Below are 20676 nucleotides of genomic sequence, written 5' to 3'. Positions count from 1 at the left end.
TGAGTAGCTAGAAATATAGGTGTGAGCCATAAGCACACAACTGTGTTTTATTTTTCAAATAGCATTTCATGTTTTTGCCAGAGCTAAACTAAAACAGATTCTCCATACTCCCAACTTGTGAGTAGTGGGAATTACAGTTGTAAACCACCACACCCAGCCTCACCCTATTCATTTTACCTTGCAATCCTTCACCACAACCATTTTATTGATTTTTTTAATTTATTGTCCCTTTCTCCTGACTTTTAACTAGACCATCCTCCCAGGGCAAGGACCATATATTCCTCACCACTGTGTCCTCAACTGTTCTCCATGCTGCCAGATGACTCAATGGATGAATTAGCACAAAGAATGAGGATAATTCCCAAGGCTGTAATGGATCTTACAAAGATGGAAGAAGGCCTCATGAGACTTTGAGTAGGGACACTTTTGGTAAGGACACTATCTTTCTGTCTTAATTTTTGTTCATTTGGTGTGGGTATTTTGCTTTTTTTTTTTTTTTTTTTGCCAGTTCTGGGGCTTGAGCTAAGGGCCTGGACATTCTCCCTGAGCTTTCTTTGCTCAAGGCTGGCACTCTACCATTTGAGCTACAAATATACTTCCATCTTATTTTGATAGTTAACTAGAGATGAGTTGCATTGAGCCAGATGCCAGTAGCTCACGCATGTAATCCTAGCTACTCAAGAGGCTGAGATCTGAGGATTGCAGTTCAAAGCCAGAGCAGGCAGCAAAGCCCATGAGACTCTTATCTCCAATGAACCATCAAAAAACTGGGAGTGGCACTGTGGCTCAAGTGGTAGGGCGCTTGCCTTGAGCTGAAGAGCTGAGGGACAGTGCCCAGGCCCAGAGTTCAAGCCCCCATGATGGGGGGGCGGGAGAGAGAAGGGAGAGTCTCATCTCATGGACTTTCCTGCCAGGGCTGGGTTGTTTTTTTGTTTTCTATTTTTTGTTTTTTGGGATTTTTTTGTTGGTCATGGGACTTGAACTCTGGGCCTGGGCACTGTCCCTCAGCTCCTCAGCTCAAGTCTAGCACTCTACCACTTTGAGCCACAGCGCCACTTCTGGTTTTCCAGTGCTTAACTAGATTAGGAGTCTCATGGGCTTTCCTGCCTGAGCTGGCTTTGAACTGTGATCCCCAGACCTCAGCCTCCTGAGTAGCTAGGATGACACATGTGAGCTGCCTGCGCCTGGCTAGGTCTGGTTTTGAACCACAATCCTCAGATCTCAGCTTCCTGAGTAGCTAGGATTACAGGTGAGCCACCTGTTTCCTGCCTTGTGTGTATATGCATGCATGCTGCCAATACCAGGGTTTGAACTCAATAATGTTAGGTCCGCTCCTGGATGGCTAGCAGACTCCACCCTCCTCGCAGCAAAGTCTCCACCCAGTACCTGCGTTACCTAGGCAACTGGTAACGTGAGTGCTGGTGCAGTTCTTGTCCCAGTTGGTATTCAGATTTGAACTCAAGGCCTGGGGACTGTCCCTGAGCGCTTCTGCACTCAGGCTAGCACTGAACCACTTTGAGTTATAGTACCACTTGCAGAGTTTAGCTGGGAGATGGAGTCTTAGGGATTTCAGCCCGGGCTGGCTTTGAACTGCAATCTTTGCCACAAAAGCCCTTTATTATTTCCAATTAAGGCAACAAGGAGATCAAGTAGAATAAGTAGAGCTTATCTGGTTCTTATCAAGAATTGCCAACAAATATTCAGAGTAGAGAAGTGGTGTGGACGTGGATGTGAAGGCAGCAATGGTATCGATGCGCTGATTCCGCTGCAGACAGACTGGTTCGCCAAAGGCCGTCAGAACTGTGGGTATTGCTCAGAGCAAAAAAGGGAAGAACAAAAAAAGAAAAAAGAGGAAAAAAACAAGAGAAATCCCAGCTATCCTGACTTTAAGCCTTTATCCGAGTCAGGGCACCATTTATGTTAGGTTTTTAAAAAGAGGTAACCGAGTAAGAACTGCACCACGCACGTGGTATTCAGGTAAGGGGTAGGTTTATTCAGTAGACCTGCTGGGACCAGGCAAGGTTGGCACTCCACGTGGCTGGGAAAGAGAGAGGAAAGAGCTAGAGCAGAGAGAGAGCTAGAAAAGAAGAGCAAGAGAGAGAGAGCCTGGGCCTGTGCTAGGCCTTATCTAGGGTATGGGCGGAGAAAGGTGTGGCCACATCAAATTCAAATGTGACCTCAGCAGATGCAGATGTGACCTCTTCCAGGTGTCCCAGTTGCCTAGGTAACGCAGGTACTGGGTGGAGACTTTGCTGCGAGGAGGGTGGAGTCTGCTAGCCATCCAGGAGCGGACCTAACAAATACCTCACACTCTTACTTGCTCTGCTTACTTGCTGCTGCTGGAGCCACACTGCCAGTCTGGCTTTTATGGTTAGAGATATAGTAACCAAGTATGTTCCTGAACCTGATAAGCCTATTTTAGCCTTCCCATAGTTGCTAGTGTTGTAACGTGAATTATGTCAGAAGCCACATGTTGGGAAATGGAATATTGAAGTCTTTATTACACAGTTTGCAGGCCACAGACAGCCAGTTGTTACAAAGGACTGCAGCCCTCAAATACATATAAAACAGTTAGGAAACAGGCCAGAGAGGAAAGAAAGAACAAAAACAATTCCAATAAACCAATTCAGCTCCAATGGAGAGCTAAATTGGGATGCCATAATGACTGGAGACAAGCCAGGAAAGGTCACAGGGCAGGATCATGGAGACACGTGGCATGGCAGCTTCCTGCCCATGCTGTTCCATACCTAAATTAGGTCTGCTCATGGGGTAGGGTCACAGGACACTTCCAGTCCCAGGCACTGAAGTGACAGGTTTAGCAACCAATCATTTTTTCCCCAGGCAGACCTAACAGAACCCTAGTTCAAGCTTCCTATTAACTGGATGACAATATAGTTATAAGTGGTAGTTCATGCCTATGATCCCCTGTAGTCCCTAGTTACTCAGGAGGCAGAAATATGGAGAATTGTAGTTTGAGGCTAATCAGAACAAAAAGTTAGCAAGACCCCATCTCAATACATAAGCTAGGCATGGTGGTTCATATCCTTGACATCCCAGCCATATGAGAGCTATTGATAGGAGGATCAAAGTCCAAGTCTAGGCCCCGGGCAGAACTTTAAACCCTATCCAAAAAAATAACTAAAGCAAAATGAAAAGACTGGAGATGTTTTTCAGGCAGTTGAACACCTGTCTTGCAAGTGTCTTGAGCTCAAATCACAGAAACAACTGGTCATCCCCACCAAAAAAAAAAAAAAAAAAAAGCGGGGAAGAAAGTTTATTTTTAGGGAGCTACCTTCTACTAAGGGACTTTCAGGACCTGGCTGTTTCTGCTTCTGTGCATTCTGTCCAGAGATGGGGTTCTTCCTATATAATGCAAATGTAGATAAGCATCCCCAGAATTCAGATCTGCCCACCTCTGCCAGGATGGTATCATGAGCTGCCACACAGCCCCACCTCCTGTCCATTCTTTTTTTTTTAATTTTTAATTTTTGCCAGTCCTGAAGCTTGAACTCGGGGCCTGGGCACTGTCCCTGAGCTGCTTTGCTCAAGGCTAGCACTTGAACCCCAGGACCACTTCCAGCTTTTTCTGTTTCTATGGGTACTAAGGAATTGAACCTAAGGCTTCATGCATGCTAGGCAAGCACTCTACCACTAAGCCCCATTTCCCAGCCCCTCCTGTCCATTTTGGAAGGTGGGAGGCTTTTCTTGGAAGACACTGTGCATTAAAGAATTGATGTCTGTGGGGGCTGAGGGTTTAGCCCAGTGGAAGGGCGCCCACCTGGTGCACACAAGGCCCTGGGTTCGGTCCTCAGCCCTGGGGGAAAAAAAAAAAAGAATTGATGTCTGGGGGGTGAGGGGTGTGGCAGGGAGGATTGGGGGGGAGGATGGGAAGGGATGGGAAGGGGAAACAAAGGAGGAGGCTACAATGCTTGATAAGAAATGTACTCATTATCTTGACCATGTAATTGTAACCCCTTTGTACAGTATTTTCACAATAAAAAAGATAAAAAAATAAAAATAAATAAAAATTTTAAAAAAGAATTGATGTCTGGGATTGGGAATGGGGTTTAGTGATAGAGTGCTTACCTAGCATGCATGAAACCCTGACTTTGATTCCTCAGTAGCACATAAACAGAAAAAGCTGGAAGTGGCACTGTGGCTCAGTTGGTAGAGCACTAGCCTTGAGCACAGAGAGGCTCAGGGACAATGCCCAGGACCTGAGTTTAAAACCCAGGACTGACTGGCAGAAGAAGAAGAAGAAGAGGCGGAGGAGGAGGAGGAAGAGGAGGAGGAGGAGGAGACTTGATTATTTCAAGGAGAGGGAGAGGGAGGGGAAAGGGAAGGGAGAAAGGATAGGTAGAGGAAAGAAAGAAAAGAAAGGAAGGAAGAGAGGAGACAGGAGAGAGGGATGAGAGAAGAGAAAGGAGGGATAGGGAAGAGAAGAGGGGGAGAGGAGAAAGAGAGAGGAGGGAGTGAGGAGACAAGAAACTCAGAGACCAGACCTTGAGTTCAAGTCCCAGGGCTGGCCAAAAAAAAAAAAGAGGAAAGGAGAGAATGGAGAAGGAAGAGAGAAGAAAAGGAGAAAGGAGAGAGGGTGAGAGGGAGAGAGAGAGAGACCTAGTCAGGAAGTAGGTTCCTGCTGACCAGGAAGGAAGTGGGGAACATCTTAAAATAGAACCAGAGCCCAGCAGATTAGAGGTGGGAGCAGGGAAGGCTATGAATCAGATGGAATATAGGGGGTCCAGAGGACTCCCCCAGACCCCAGCCCCAGACTTAGCCCCTCTCCTATCTACACAGGCAGACACTGACCTACCACTCTCTCTCCTTCCCCCCATCAAATACTGGGTTCCGAAGTGAAGATGGGAAAGGGCACGCCAGGCCTGGATCTAGCTCCTGTGTGGCAGCAGACATGGTTCCTGGTTTATAGGTCAGGTGTGCCTTTCACATGGGAACACCACAAGCATGTTTGCACAAACCTAGACAGTGTGCAGTAACAACTGCACATGACCTCTGGCTGGGTGTGGCTCAGGGGCAGAGTGCTTGCTTAGGATGCCCAGCACAGCAAGAAAAAGATCAAGGAGGATTATACTCTCTAATAATGATTAAAAAGTATAGGGCTAGGCTGGGCTGGGAATGTGACTTAGAGGTAGAGTGCTTGCCTAGCATGCATGAAGCCTTGGGTTTGATTCCTCAGTGCCACATAAACAGAAAAAGCTGTGGCTTAAGTATTGGTAGAGTGCTAGCCTTGAGTACAAAGAGGCTCAGGGACAATGCCCGGGCCCTGAGTTCAAGCCCCAGGACTAGCAAAAATACATACATACATACATACATACATACATACATTTTTTTAAAGTATAGCATTTGTTAATGCTTTGTCCCTCTATTTGTTTCCTTACTTCCCCTTCCCCAAGACAGCTAAAAGAATAAAGAAAATGGGATTGGGAAGGTGCTCAGTGGTAGTTAGGATTACAGGCATGAGCCACCAATGCCCTGCTTAAATTTGCTTTTTAAAAAGTAGAAAGTTGGGGCTGGGAAAGTGGCTCAGTGGTAGAGTGCTTGCCTTGCATGCATGAGGCCCTGGGTTCGATTCCTCAGCACCACATAAGCAGAAAAAGCCAGAAGTGGTGCTGTGGCTCAAGTGGTAGAGCACTAGCCTTGAACTGAAGAGCTGAGGAACAGCACCCAGGCCCAGAGTTCAGGCCCCATGACTGGCAAAAAAAAAAGAATAAACAAGACAAAAAGATAAGAAGAAAACAAAAACCTCTTGTTTCCATTTCTTGGAGTTCATTTTGATAAATATTAATTTATATGATCAGAGGCACAGAGGCAATCACTCTTCTGTGCTTTCTCTCCTGAGAATATCCTCCTTTGGTCTCACTGTGTGTGAATATCTGGAGTCCTGTATAATTTACCATGTTCCAGTATATATTAGATCTAGCTTCTGCATAAGAAAGAAAACACAGTTTTATCTCTCTGAGCTTGGCTTACGATTTTTTCTTCTAGGTGCATCCATTTCCCTGCAAATGACATAATAGTCTTTCTAATGGCTATGTAAAATTCCACTGTGTTTAGGTACTAAATTTTTTTGATCACTCCAAACATCTCTGATTAACCAGCAAAAAGCTGGAAGTAGAATTACGGCTAAAGTGGTATAGTACCAGCCTTGACCTAAAGTTAAGCAAAAGCACAAGGCCCTGAGTTCAAACCCTAGTACAAGCATGTGAACATGCATGTACGCACGTGTGTATACACATACACACACACACAACAAACAAATACAAATAAGAGCATGGCTCAGTGGCCAAAAAATAATTTTAGTCACTAGGTAGTTAATCCACAGCTGTGAGACCTGCATAGAGAGCTGACTGTATAGGATATTTAATTTAGAGCTGAACTATGCAATTAGGTGCTCAGTCCTTGATGCGCCCTCTGTGGAAGACAATTTGAGACAATTAGGGGGAGATGAAACAATTCCAGCAGGCAGGCATGAGGTAGAACAGGCAAATTCCTCCTCCACTGGTTTCCAGTTCTCTTAAGACCTTCTGGGAATTGCATGATTCCCAGCCTCAGGGTGGAGGGCCTTTGTATTGTGGAATCCAGCCCCACACCCCAAGCAGGAATCTCTTCTGGGAATGCCCTCACCTGCTACCCAGAAGTAGGCTTCAAAAATCCAGATAGACAGCCAGGTAGAAAAAGTACAGATTTTGGTTTGGGAGATGGTGAAGTGTGGAGGAGTAGCTCTGGTAAAGTTCTTGCCTAATGCCAAGCCCTGGTGGCTCACACCTATAATCCTAGCTGCTCTGGAGGCTGAGATCAGGAGATCTAGATTCAAAGCTAGCCTGGATGGGCTGGGAAGGTGGCTCAGTGGTAGAGCACTTGCCTTGCATGCTCAAGGCCCTGGGTTCGATTCCTCAGCACCACATAAGCAAAAAGAAAAAAGCCGGAAGTGGCGCTGTGGCTCAAGTGGTAGAGCACTAACCTTGAGCTGAAGAGCTGAGGGACAGTGCCCAGGCCCAGAGTTCAGGCCCCACGACCGGACCCAAAAAAAAAAAAAAAAGCTAGCCTGGAGCCTGAAGCCAGTGGGACAAGAAAGTCCATGAGACTAATCGCCAATTAACCATCAAAAATCGAGAACTGGAGATGTTCTCAAGTAGTAGAGAAATAGTGTTAAGCACCAAAGCTCAGAGACAGTGACCAGAATCCGACTTTAAGCACCAGGACTGGCACAAAGATAAATAGATAGCCAGGTGCTGGTGGCTCACACCTGTAATCCTAGTTACTCAGGAGGCTGAAATCTGAGGATCATAGTTCAAAGCCAGCCCGGGCAGGAAACTCCATGAGACTCTATTCTCCAATTAACCACCAGAAAACTCCCTAGAAAGTGCATCTCCCTAGAAAGTGCAAAACCCTCAGTTCAAACCCAGTGTTGCCAAAAGAAAAGAAACAAACAAAATAAAATAACCCAATGGGGGCTGGGAAAGTGGCTTAGTAGCAGAGTGCTTGCTTACATGCATGAAGCCCTGGGTTCAATTCCTCAGTACTACATACACATAAAAGGCCAGAGGCAGCACTGTGGCTCAAGTGGTAGAGTGCTAGCCTTGAGCAAAAGAAGCTCAGGGACCATGCCTGGCCCTGAGTTCAAGGCCCAGAGCTAGCAAAAAAGAAACAAAAACAAAAAACTCAACGAAGGATTGACTCCTGTCTTATTCTGCCAGGTCAAGCAAAGCACCAGGTGCAAGCTCACGTACTTGTGCACAGGCAGGCCATTCTGATTGTAGCCCCCAGGAGACAATAGCTTCCACCCTGCAGGTGAAGCATTCCACTGTGGCGCTGGCCAAGGACATGACTCTTGGTTCCCAGGAGACCATAGCCTATTTTTTTATTTTCTGCTCCCTTGTTAAGACCCATATAAGCCAGACCTCAAATCCAGCTCCTCTAAGAACCTCCATACACTGGCAATAAACAGTCCTAACCCGTTGATGATCCAGTCTGGCCTATTCCTTTTCAGTTCTCCATTTTCCTAACACCCAATATAGTTCACTGTGTTCCAAAAAAATATCCTCTTGGAGCTGAAGGGAAGGAAAGGCAGACAGATCCAGGATTGTCAGAAGACAATTTATTGGAAATTTAGTGGCAAAAATGTTTTTTGTGGCAGGGCACAGGTGGCTCATGCCTGTAATCCTAGCTACTCAGGAGGCTGAGATCTGAGGATAGCAGTTCAAAGCAAGCTCAGGACGGAAAGTCTGTGAGACTCTTATCCAATTAACCACCAGAAAACTGGAAGTAGCACTGTGGCTCAAGTGGTAGAGCGCCTAGGCACAGAGTTCAACCCCCCAATCAACAACAAAAAAAATATGTTTTTTTGGTGGTTTATTTTTAGGGTGGAGGGGTGGGTTTCCTGTGCTTGAACTCAGGGGACTGTACTTTAGCTTTTTTCTTTTGCCAGTCCTAGGGCTTGAACTCAGGATCTGGGTGCTGTCCCTGAGCTTCTTTTGCTCAAGGCTAGCATACTACACTTGAGCCACAGCCACTTCTGGCTTCTTCTGTTTATGTGGTACTAAGGAATCAAACCCAGAGCTTCATCCATGCTAGGCAACCAACCACTCTACCACTAAACCATATTCCTAGCCCTGTCCTTTAGCTTTTTAGCTTAAGGTTGATGCTCTGCCGCTTGAACCACACTTCCACTTCCAGCTTTTATGTAGTTAATTGGAGATGTACTGACCCAGATGGCTTTGATTTGTGATTCTCAAATCTCAGCTTTTTTTTTTTTTTTTTTGTGATCATGGGGCTTGAGCTCTGGGCTTAGGCCTCTCTTCAGCTCAAGGCAAGCACTCTGCCGCTTAAGCCATAGCACCACTTCGGGTTTTCTAGTGATTTATTGGAGATGAGAGTCTCTGGGACTTTTCCTGCCCGGGCTGGCTTTGAACTGTGATCCTCAGATCTCAGCCTTCTGAGTAGCTAGGATTACAAGCATGAGCCACCGATGCCTGGCTTCAAATCTCAGCTTTCTAAGTACCAAAGATTACAGGCTGAGCATTGGCCTGAAGATATGAGCATGGTTTTGAGTGGTCCCAAGGCCAAGGGGATCAATGGGTCATAAAAAGGGACAACATATGGCTGGGAATGTGGCTTAATGGTAGAGTGCTTGCCTAGCATGCATGAAGCCCTGGGTTTGATTCCTTAGTGCCACATATACAGAAAAAGCCAAAAGTGGTGCTGTGGCTCAAGTGGTAGAGTGCTAGCCTTGAGCAAAAGAAGCCCAGGGACAGCACCCAGGTCCTGAGTTCAAGCCCTTGGGACTGGCAAAAAAAAAAAAAAAAGATAGGCACATATGTTTGTTTAGAATAAAGGTGACTTCATCTTGTCTGGAATGTACCTGATTTATCTCAAGCTGATATCAGAGTCCTGCTCCAGTAGGTCCCTGGATTCCACTTGAGTTTTTGTCTATTTGTAGTTTTCTGGGAAGCTGCAGGAAAATAGGTGAGGGTTACTCTGAATCAATGTGGCGATTAGAACTCAAGGGGACTGTGGTTAAGCTACATCTCAGAGCCCCCAAAGGCTCATGAGCTACATACCTGGTTCCACTGTAGTAGGGTTCTAAGGCTAGGGGCTGGACCTATCTTAGGTTGTTACCACATGACTCTGTTCCAGAAGGGATTAGTGCACATATCTGAAGTGGGTGGGGTCTCAAGGGATCACTTAGCTGTTGGAAGGGCAACCTGACAACAAATAAAGTCAATCTCAGGCTAGGCGCCAGTGACTCATGCCTGTAATCCTAGGTACTTGTGAGGCTGAGATCTGAGGATCATGGTTCAAAGCCAGCCTGGGCAGGAATGTCCTTGAGATTCTTTTTTTATTTTGTTTATTTATTTATTTTTGGGTCCGGTTGTGGGGCCTGAACTCTGGGCCTGGGCACTGTCCCTCAGCTCTTCAGCTCAAATCTAGCACTCCACCACTTGAGCCACAGAGCCACTTCTGGCTGGTTTTTTTTTTTTTTTTTTTTTTCTGCTTTTGTGGTGCTGAGGAATGGAACCCAGGGCCCCAAGCATGAAGGTAAGTGCTCTACCACTGAGCCAACTTCCCAGCCCCTCCCTGAGACTCATATCCAAGTGCCACTGGAAGTAGCACTGTGGTTCAAGTGGTAGAGCAGTAGCCTTGAGCTGAAGAGCTGAGGGACAGTGCCCAGACTCAGAGTTCAAGCCCCATGACCAACCAAAAAAAAAAAGTCAATCTCAGGATGACCTTTGCAGGTAGGATGCTATATTCTACTTTTTCTGCCAGTCCTAGGACTTGAACTCAGGGCCTTAAGGTTGTTCCTGAGCCTTTTTTTTTTTTGTCAGTGGTGGGGCCTAAACTCTAGGCCTGGGTGCTTTTCAGCTCAAGGTGAGCACTCTACCACTTGAACCACAGCGCCACTTCCATTTTTTTCTGCTTATGTGGTACTAAGGAATCGAACCCAAGACCTCATGAATGCAAGGCAAGCACTCTACCGCACTCTACCACTGAGCCACCTTCCCAGCCCCTCCCTGAGCCTTTTTTTGTGCTCAAAGTTAACTCTTTTTTTTTTTTTGGGTCCGGTCATGAGGCCTGAACTCTGGGCCTAGGTGCTGTCCCTCAGCTCTTCAGCTCAAGGCTAGTGCTCTACCACTTGAGCCACAGCACCACTTCCGGCTTTTTCTGCTTATGTGGTGCTGAGGAATCGAACCCAGGGCCTCAGGCATGCAAGGCAAGCGCTCTACCACTGAGCTACCTCCCCAGCCCTCAAAGTTAACTCTTTAAAGCCACAGCACCACTTCTGCCTTTTTCTATTTATGTAGTACTGAGGAATCAAACCCAGTGCTTCATACATGCTAGGCAAGCACTATCACTAAGCCATATTCCCATCCCAACTTTCTACTTAGGATCTATCACGACTATCCCAGAGGACCAGATGGAGGCAGGTAGGCACAGGAGAAAGATTATTGTAAGGTTTATTGGAGGGGCCATATCTCCTCGGGGAGAGGGAGCAATATGGAGAGGTAAGCACACAGGTAGGTCTGGGGAGAGAATGGGAGTGGCCAGGAACTCTAGGGCAGGGAGGCGCTCAGGTCTGGGTAGAGATGAGGAGCTGAGGTAGGGATAATACTAACAGAACTCAGGGCCCTGGCAGTCTCAGAGCTTCTTTTGCTCAAGGCTAGCACTCTACCACTTGAGCCAAAGTGCCACTCCTGGCTTTTTCTGTTTATGTGGCACTGAGGAATCAAACCCAGGGCTTCATTCATGCTAGGCAAGCACTCTACTACTAAGTCACATTCCTAACCCCAGCTTTCTGCTCCCCCCTGCCACACACACTAGTCATGGGGCTTGAACTCTAGGCCTGGGTACTGTCCCTCAGCTCTTCAGCTCAAGGCTAGCCCTCAACCACTTGAGCCATAGTGCCAATTCCAGTTTTCGGAGTGGTTTATTGAAGATAGTCTCCCAGACAGCTGGGCGCTAGTGGCTCACGCCTGTATTCCTAGCTACTCAGGAGGCTGAGATCTGAGGATGACGGTTCAAAGCCAGCCAGGGCAGAAAAGTGTGAGAGACTCTTATCTCCACTAGAAAGCCAGAAGTGGAGCTGTGGCTTAGGTGGTAGCATGCTCACCTTGAGCTGAAGGCTGAGGGAAAGTGCCTAGGCCCAGAGTTCAAGCCTCATGACCGAACCCCCCCCCCCCCAAAAAAAAAAAGTCTCAGGGACTTTCCTGCCTGGGTTGGCTTTAGACTGAGATCCTCAGATCTCAGCCCCTTGAGTAGTTAGGATTACAGGCATGAGCCACCAGAGCCCCGCTTAAATTTGCTTTTTAAAAAGTAGAAAGTCATGGGCTGGGAAGGTGGCTCAGTGGTAGAGCGCTTGCCTTGCATGCTCAAGGCCCTGGGTTCGATTCCTCAGCACCACATAAGCAAAAAGAAAAAAAAGCCGGAAGTGGCGCTGTGGCTCAAGTGGTAGAGCACTAGCCTTGAGCTGAAGAGCTGAGGGACAGGGCCCAGGCCCAGAGTTCAGGCCCCACGACCAGACCAAAAAAAATAAATAAATAAATAAATAAAATAAAAAAATAAAAAGTAGAAAGTCAGGGCTGGGAGGTGGCTCAGTGGTAGAGTGCTTGCCTTGCATGTATGAGGCCCTGGGTTCGATTCCTCAGCACCACATACACAGAAAAAGCTGGTAGTGGGTGCTATGGCTCAAGTGGTAGAGCGCTAGCCTTGAGCTGAAGAGCTCAGAACAGTGCCCAGGCGCAGAATTCAAGCTCCACGACCAGCCAAAAAAAAAAAAAGTAGAAAGTCGGGGCTGGGAAGTTGGCTCAGTGGTAGAGTGCTTGCCTCACATGCATGAGGCCCTGGGTTTGATTCCTCAGCACCATATAAGCAGAAAAACGCCAGAAGTGGCGCTGTGGCTCATGGTAGAGTACTAGCTTTGAGCTGAAGAGTTGAGGGAGAGCACCCAGGCCCAGAGTTCAGGCCCCATGACCAACCAAAAAACAAAACAAAACAAAGTAGAAAGTCTCCAGGCTCTGGTGGCTCACACCTGTAATCCTAGCTACTCAGGAGACTGAGATCTGAACACTGTTGTTCAAAGCAGCCAGGGCAGGAAAGGCCAAGAGACTCTAATCTCCAGTAAACCATCAGAACACAGGAAGTGGGGCTGTGGCTCAAGTTGTAGAGCTCTAGCCTTGAGCAAAAGAAGCTGGGGACCGTACCCAGGTCCAGACCAACAAAAATAAAATAAAATGAAAATGAAAATATTATTTAAGAGACTGGGAATTTGGCTTAGGGGTAGAGTGCTTGCCTAGCATGGACAAAGCCCTGTGTTTGATTCCTCAGTACCACATAAACAGAAAAAGCCAGGAGTGGTGCTATGGCTCAAATGGTAGAGTGCTAGCCTTGAGCAAAAGAAGTTCTGGGACAGTGCCAAGGCTCTGAGTTCAAGGACTGAATTTAGTACTGGCTAAATAAATAAATAAACTTTTTTTTTTTTTTTTTTGTGGGTCACAGGGCTTGAACTCTGGACTTGGGCACTGTCCCTCAGCTCTTCAGCTCAAGGAAGGCACTCTGCCACTTAAGCCACAGTGTCACTTCTGGTTTTCTGGTGGTTAATTGAAGAGTTTCAATTAACTGGCTTTGAGCTTTGATCCTCAGATCTCAGCCTCCTGAGTAGCTAGGATTACAGGCATGAGTCACAGGAGCCCAGCTCTAAGATTCTTCTTCTTATTCCTTTTTTTTTTTTTTTGGTGGGTCGTGGGGCTTAAATGCTGGGCTGGGCACTGTCTCTCAGTTCTTCAGGTCAAGGCTAGTGCTCTACCACTTGAGTCACAGCGCCACTTCCGGCTTTTTCTGCTTCTGTGGTGCTGAGGAATCAAACCTAGGGCCTCATGTATATGAGGCAAGCGCTCTACCACTGAGCCACCTTCCCAGCCCTCACCCCCATCCCAAGATTATTCTTGACCAGTGCATGTGATTCAGAGGAGGTCTTAGGGTCTACTATCAGACAAAGGATATCAGGTTTTACTCCAAGATAGATAGACGAGTAGGATTAGATTTGTATGACCAGCCTTAGAAAAGAGAAAACCAGGGCTGGGATCATGGCTCAGTGGTAGAGTGCTTGCCTTGCATGCATGAGGCCCTGGGTTCAATTCCTCAGCACTGTTAGTGTTATGCTCACCTTTGGTCCTCAGCTCTGCCCAGACTTGGGCCCCCCTCCCATTCCTGGAGTTCCCTTTATACAGCTGGCCCCTCCTTATCTCTGCCCCAAACCCACCTGAACTCCCACCTTCCTCATTTCCTTTCCACCAGACTCTTCTGCTACCTGGATGGTAACAGAAGCCATGTGCTCCCTCTTGGGGGAGATATGGTTCCTCTAATAAACCTTATAATAATCTTTCTCCTGTGCCTACCTGCCTCTGCGTGGTCCCCTGCGATGGCTGTGTCTGATCCTCTTTCAAGCACCACATACGCAGAAAAAGCTGGAAGTGGCTCTGTGGCTTAAGTGGTAGAGTGTAGAGAGACTCACATACTTTCCTGCCTGGAATGGCTTTGAACTGTGATCCTCAGATCTCAGCCTCCTGAGAGCTAGGGTTACAGACTGACAATAAAAACAAAAATGTCTCACAGGGCTGGGTATGTGGTTTAGTGGTAGAATGCTTGCCTAGCATGCATGAAGCCCTGGTTTTGATTCCTAGTACCATGTAAACAGAAAAAGCAGTAAGTAGGACTGTGGCTCATGTGGTACAATGCTAACCTTGAGCAAAAGGAACCTTGGCTCAGGAACAGTGCCCAGGCCCTGAGTTCATGCCCAAGGCCTTGGGAAGAACAAAAAGGAGTCTCACATGGCCTGGGAAGTTAGTAGAGCGCTTGCCTTGCATGCATGAAGCCCTGGGCTCGATTCCTCAGCACCACATTAAGCAGAAAGAGCTGGAAGTGGAGCTGTGACTCAAGTGGTAGAGCGCTAGCCTTGAGCTGAAGAGCTGAGGGACAGTGTCCAGGCCTAGAGTTCAGGCCCCACGACCGACAAAAATATAATTGTCTCACAGACTTTTCTGCTTGGGCTGGCTTTAAACCATGATTCTCAGCTTTCTGAGTACCTAGTATTCAGGAACCTGGCTTTTTTCCCCCCAAGGGTAGGGTGATGTCACTTTTAAGAAGCAATGTCAGGGGCTGGGAAGGTGGCTCAGTGGTAGAGCGCTTGCCTTGCATGCATGAGGCCCTGGGTTCGATTCCTCAGCACCACATAAGCAAAAAGAAAAAAGCTGGCAGTGGCTCTGTGGCTCAAGTGGTACAGCACTAGCCTTGAGCTGAAGAGCTGAGGAACAGCACCCAGGCCCAGAGTTCAGGCCCCACAACTGGACCCAAAAAAAAAAAAAAAAAAGAAGAAGCAATGTCAGCTGGGCACTTGTGACTCAAGCCTGTAATCCTAGCTATTCAGGAGGCTGAGATCTGAGGATCACCTTTCTGCCAACCCAGGCAAAAAGGTCTATAAGACTCATATCTCAAATTAACCATCAGAAAACCACAAGTAGAGCTGTGGCTCAAAGTGGTAAAGTGCTAACCTTGAGCAACGAATTCAGGGATAAGCCAGGCACCGGTGGCTCACACCTATAATCCTAGCTACTCAGGAGGCTGAGATCTGAGGATAGCGGTTCAAAGCCAGCCCAGGCAGGAATGTCCCTGAGACTCTTATCTCCAATAAGCCACTAGAAAACCGGAAGTGGTGCTATGGCTCAAGCAGTAGAGCGCCCGCCTTGAGCTGAAGAGTGCAGGGAAAGTGCCCAGGCCCAGAGTTCAAGCCCTACAACCCACAATAAAAAAAGAAAGAAAAGAAAAAAGAATTCAGGGATAGCTCTTAGGCCAGTTCAAGTCCCAGAACCACCACCACCAAAAAGAAGCAATCTCTGTGTTACTACGGTAGGGTTGGCAGGTGTGCCCAGTACGGCTGGACACAGGATTGATGGCCCCAAAAAAGTGCTGATTTTCTTTTCCTTTATTTTTTTTCTTGTTGGTTGTAGAGCTTCAATTCAGGGACTGGGCACTGTCCTTGAGCCTCTTTTTGCTCAAGGTTAGTGTTCTACTACTTAAGCCACAGCACCACTTCAGTTTTTGAGTGGTTAATTGGAGATAAGAATCTCAATGGGCCTGGCGCTGGTGGCTCACGCCTGTAATCCTAGCTACTCAGGAGGCTGAGATCTGAGGATCGCAGTTCAAAGCCAGCCCGGGCAGGAGAGACTGTGAGACTCCTATCTCCAATAAACCACCAGAAAACTGGAAGTGGCGCTGTAGCTCAAGTGGTAGAGTACTCGCCTTGAGCTGAAGAGCTGAGGGACAGTGCCCAGGCCCAGAGTTCAAGCCCCACGACCGACAAAAAAAAAAAAAGAATCTCAATGGGTAGGTGCCAGTGACTCACGCCTGTAATCCTAGCTACTCAGGAGGCTGAGATCTGAGGATCACGGTTCAAAGCCAGCCTGGGCAGGAAAGTCAGTGAGACTCTTATCTACAATAAACCACTAGAAAACCAGAAGTGCTGCTGTGGTCCAAGCAGTAGAGTGCTTGCCTGGAGCTGAAGAGCGCAGGGACAGCACCCAATCCCAGAGTTCAAGCCCCACAACGAACATCAACAACAAAAAAAGAATCTCAATGGGAACTTTTCTGCCCTGGCTGCCTTGGAACAGTGATCCTCAGATCTCAGCTTCCTGAGTATCTAGGATTACAAGCATGAGCCACTGGCACCTGGCAGAATGCTAAATTTTTGCTGCACATGCTTGAATGCAAAGTTATGCTGAACTGAAAGGTTTAGATGTAGACTCCCTGGTCACTGAACATCTCCTCTTTTCTCCTCTCCTCTGCTCTCCTCTCCCCTCCCCTCCCCTCCCTTCCCCTCCTCTCCTCTGCTCTTCCCTCTCCTCTTTTCCCCTCCCCTCCCGTCCCTCTCGTCTCCTCTCAATGCATGCATGAAGTATTGCTGTATTTTCACAGCTCATGGTCAGATTACTCATACAGAAGCTCCCCTTGCCAAACTGAGACAATCCTTATTGAAAAGGAGCAAATTATTCCTAAACCAGAAGACTAGTTTGCACCAAAGAAAATGGTATCCCAGGGGGCTGGGAAGGTGGCTCAGTGGTAGAGTGCTTGCCTTGCATGCCTGAGGCCCTGGGTTCGATTCCTCAGTACCACATAAGCAAAAAGAAAAAAAAGCCAGAAGTGGCGCTGTGGCTCAAGTGGTAGAATGCTAGCCTTGAGCTGAAGAGCTGAGGGACAGTGCCCAGACCCTGAGTTCAGGCCTCATGACCAGACCAAAAAAAAAGAAAAAGAAAAAGAAAATGGTATCCCAGAAGAAAGTGAAGAAACAATAATTTATGGCACAGGAACAAATTTACCAGGCAGGTGCTAAATTATAGGCTCACACTTGTAATCTTAGAACCTCAGGAGGCTGAGATCTAAAGATTAGGGTTCAAAGCCATCCTGGGCAGGAAAGTTTGTGTGACTCATCTCGAATAAACCACCAAAAAACCGGAAGTGGCATTGTGGCTCACGTGGTAGAGCACTAGCCTTGAGTTGAAGAGCTCAGGGACAGTGCCCAGGCCCAGAGTTCAGGCCCTATGGCTCAAAGATGGGCACCAAGAGGACAGAGAGGTCAGGTTCAGGCTTGCAATGGGGCTTCCTACTCCAGTGTGAGTCCCAGGAATAAGAATACAGTATCTTTCTCACCCGTTTCTGACCTAGTGATCCTGGACTGAGTGATACTGATCTCCAAGGACAGACTGTACTGTGAATCCACTCATCAGTGAATGCTAGTCTGGGTTACTTCTACTTGTTGGCTGTGGTAAAAAGTGTTGCTATAGCCCAGATGCTGATGATGCACACTTGTCATCTGAGTTAAAGTAGGAATTGAAAAATTGGAGGATAGGGCTGGGAAGGTGACTCAGTGGTAGAGCGCTTGCCTTGCGCGCTTGCCTTGCATGCATGAGGCCCTGGGTTCGATTCCTCAGCACCACATAAGCAAAAAGAAAAAAGCCGGAAGTGGTGCTGTGGCTCAAATGGTAAAGCGCTAGCCTTGAGCTGAAGAGCTGAGGGGCAGCGCCCAGGCTCAGAGTTCAGGCCCAGGACCGGACCCAAAAAAAAAAAAAAAAGAAAAAGCCGGAAGTGGTGCTGTGGCTCAAGTGGTAGGGCCCTAGCCTTGAGCTGAAGAGCTGAGGGACTTGGCCCAGGCCCAGAAGTCAGGCCCCATAACCAGTAAAAAAAAAAAAAAAGAAAAAAAAGAAAAAGAAAAAAGAAAAATAGGAGGCTAACTTTCCAGGTGCATAATTGGCTGAAAGTGAGATCCTAACTCAAAATAAGGGCTGGAAATTTGGCTCAGTGGGCTAGGACGTAGCTCAGTGACAACGTGCTTTCCTAGCAAAATGCAATGTCTGGGTTTGATCCCCAATTTAACAAAAAAAAAAAAGGATAAAAAGTGTCGCTCAGTGATAGTGTGCCTGCCTAGTAAGCACAAAGCCCTAAGTTCCTTTTTGTTTTTGTTGGGTATGGGGCTTGAATCTGGGCTTGGGCACTGTCCCTGAGCTCTTCAGCTCAAGGCGAGTGTGCTACCACTTGAGCCACAGCGCCACTCTGGTTTCCAGGTAGATAAGAGTCTCAATGACTTTCCTGCCTGGGCTGGCTGTGAACTGCAATCCTCAGATCTCAGCCTCCAGAGTATCTAGGATTACAGCCATGAGCCACTGGCTCCTGGCCAAGGCCCTAACTTCTAACCCCAGTACTCCCAAAGTAATGCTGCTATGTGCATGCTAATATTTATGGCCCCATGACTTCAATTTATTATTATTACCATTATTTGAGACAGGTTGGTCTTGAGCTTGAGATCCTCTTGCTTGATTTTTCTGCTCAAGACTGGAGCTCTACCACTTTAGCCACAGTTCTACTTCCAGCCTTTTGCTCATTAATTGGAGATAAGAGACTCTCACCATCTATCTTCCAACTGTGCTCCTCAGAACTCAGCCTCCAGAGTAGCAAGATTAAAGGTGATGGTATCTGGCTTTTTTTGTTGTTTTTTGCTTGTTTGTTTGTTTGTTTGGTCGGTCGTGGGGTATGAACTCTGGGCTTGGGCACTGTCCCTGCACTCTTCAGCTCAAGGCAGTACCACTTCTGATTTTCTAGTGGTTTTTATTGGAGATAAGAGTCTTATGGACTTTCCTGCCTGGGCTGGCTTTGAATTGCAATCCTTAGATCTCAGCCTCCTGAGTAGCTAGGATTACAGGCGTGAGCCACTGGCATCCAGCTTGTTTGTTTGTTGAGGTGGTCGGAGCTAGAGCCTAGAGCTTTGATTTTGTTTTGTTTTTGGGTCCAGTCGTGGGGCCTGAACTCTGGGCCTGGGCACTGTCCTTCAGCTCTTCAGCTCAAGACTAGCGCTCTACCACTTGAGCCCAGTGCCACTTCTGGCTTCTTTCTTTTTGCTTAAGGGGTGCTGAGGAATTGAACCCAGGGCCTCATGCATGCAAGGCAAGCACTCTACCACTGAGCCACCTTCCCAGCCCCGAGCCTAGAGCTTTGGGATATTAAATTTCAGCCTATTAACTTGTATTACAGGGAGAAAATTGTTTTTGTTTGTTTTTTGTCAGTGGTGGGGCTTAAACTCTGGCCTGGGTGCTGTTCCTGAGCTCTTCAGCTTAAGGCAAGCAGTCTACCACTTACACCACAAGGCCAACCTCCAGTTTTCTGTTAATTGGAGATAAGAGTCTCACAGACTTTCCTGGCCCAGCTTTGAACCTCCATCCTCAGATCTCAGCCTGCTGAGTAGCTAGAATTATAGGTTTGAGCCTCTGGCACCCAGTGGTTTTTGTTTTGTACTGTCAGTCCTGGGACTTGAACTCAGGGTCTGGGAACTGTCCCTGAGTTTCTTTTGCTCAACGCTAGCAGGCTCTACAACTTGAGCCACAGTGCCATTTCTGGCTTTTTTCTGTTTATGTGGTACTGAGGAATCGAACCCAGGGCTTCATGCAGGCTTGGCAAGCACTCTACCACTAAGCCATATTCCCAGCTCCTTTTTTTTTAAAAAACTGTGTTTCTTTTCTTTTTTGGTAGTAGGTTGTTATACTTGCTAGCAAGCACTTTGCCACTAAGCTACATCTCAACCCAAGATAAATGTAAACTTAACAATTATTATTTTCCTTTAGGATACTTTTATATCTGAATTTTCCTCCATCCTTGATCAGTGTGATTGAATCAAGGTTGGTGCACTCCTACTTTGCTGGCATTTGAGGCGGCACCCTGGTCATTGCAGAGTGCTGAGCTGCTGCAGCCTTGTCCTTCATTCACTACATGCTAGTAACTCCTACCCAGTTTCACAACAAAAATGTCTCTAAGCATTGCCAAGTGTGTGGGGTGACAAATTACCCTATGCATTTTTTTTTTTGTTTTGTTTTGTTTGTTGTCAGTCATGGGGCTTGAACTCTGGGTCTGGGTGCTGTCCCTGAGCTCTTCAGCTCAGGGCTAATGATGTACCACTTGAACCACAGCACCACTTCTGTTTTTTTGTGTGTGTGGTTAATTGGAGATAAGAGTCCCACAAGGGGGTGGGAAATTGACTCAGTAGTAGAGTGCTTGCATGAGGCTCTGGGTTCGATTCCTCAGCACCACATAAGCAGAAAAAGCCAGAAGTGGTACTGTGGCTCAAGTAGTAGAGCACTAGCCTTGAGCTGAAGGGCTGAGGGACAGCGCCCTGGCCCAGAGTTCAAGCCCCACGACTACCAAAAATAAAAATAAAAAAGAAATTTATAGCTGGGCGCCAGTGGCTCGCACCTGTAATCCTAACTAGTCAGGAGGCTGAGATCTGAGTACTGGGGTTCAAAGCCTGCCTGGGCAAGAAAGCCCGTGAGACTCTTATCTCCAATAAACCACTAGAAAACTGTAAGTGGCGCTGTGGCTCAAGCGGTAGAGCGCTCCCCTTGAGCTGAAGAGTCCAAGGGACAGCGCCCACGACCAAACAAACAAAAAGAGTCTCACGGACTTTCCTGCCTGGGCTGGCTTTGAACCGTCATCCTCAGATCTCAGCCTCCTAAGTAGCTAGGATTACAGGCGTGAGCCACAGGTGCCCGGCTCAGCATGTGTTTTAACTAAAAGAAATCACTGGAATTACTCTTAAAATGTGCTCAGGAGTCAAGAGGTTTCTCTCTC

This window comes from Dipodomys spectabilis, unplaced genomic scaffold (assembly GCF_019054845.1).
Source record: "Dipodomys spectabilis isolate Male_0828 unplaced genomic scaffold, ASM1905484v1 ptg000215l, whole genome shotgun sequence".
NCBI classification, from domain to species: Eukaryota; Metazoa; Chordata; class Mammalia; order Rodentia; family Heteromyidae; genus Dipodomys; species Dipodomys spectabilis.
Note: the sequence above shows the minus strand (reverse complement) of the source record.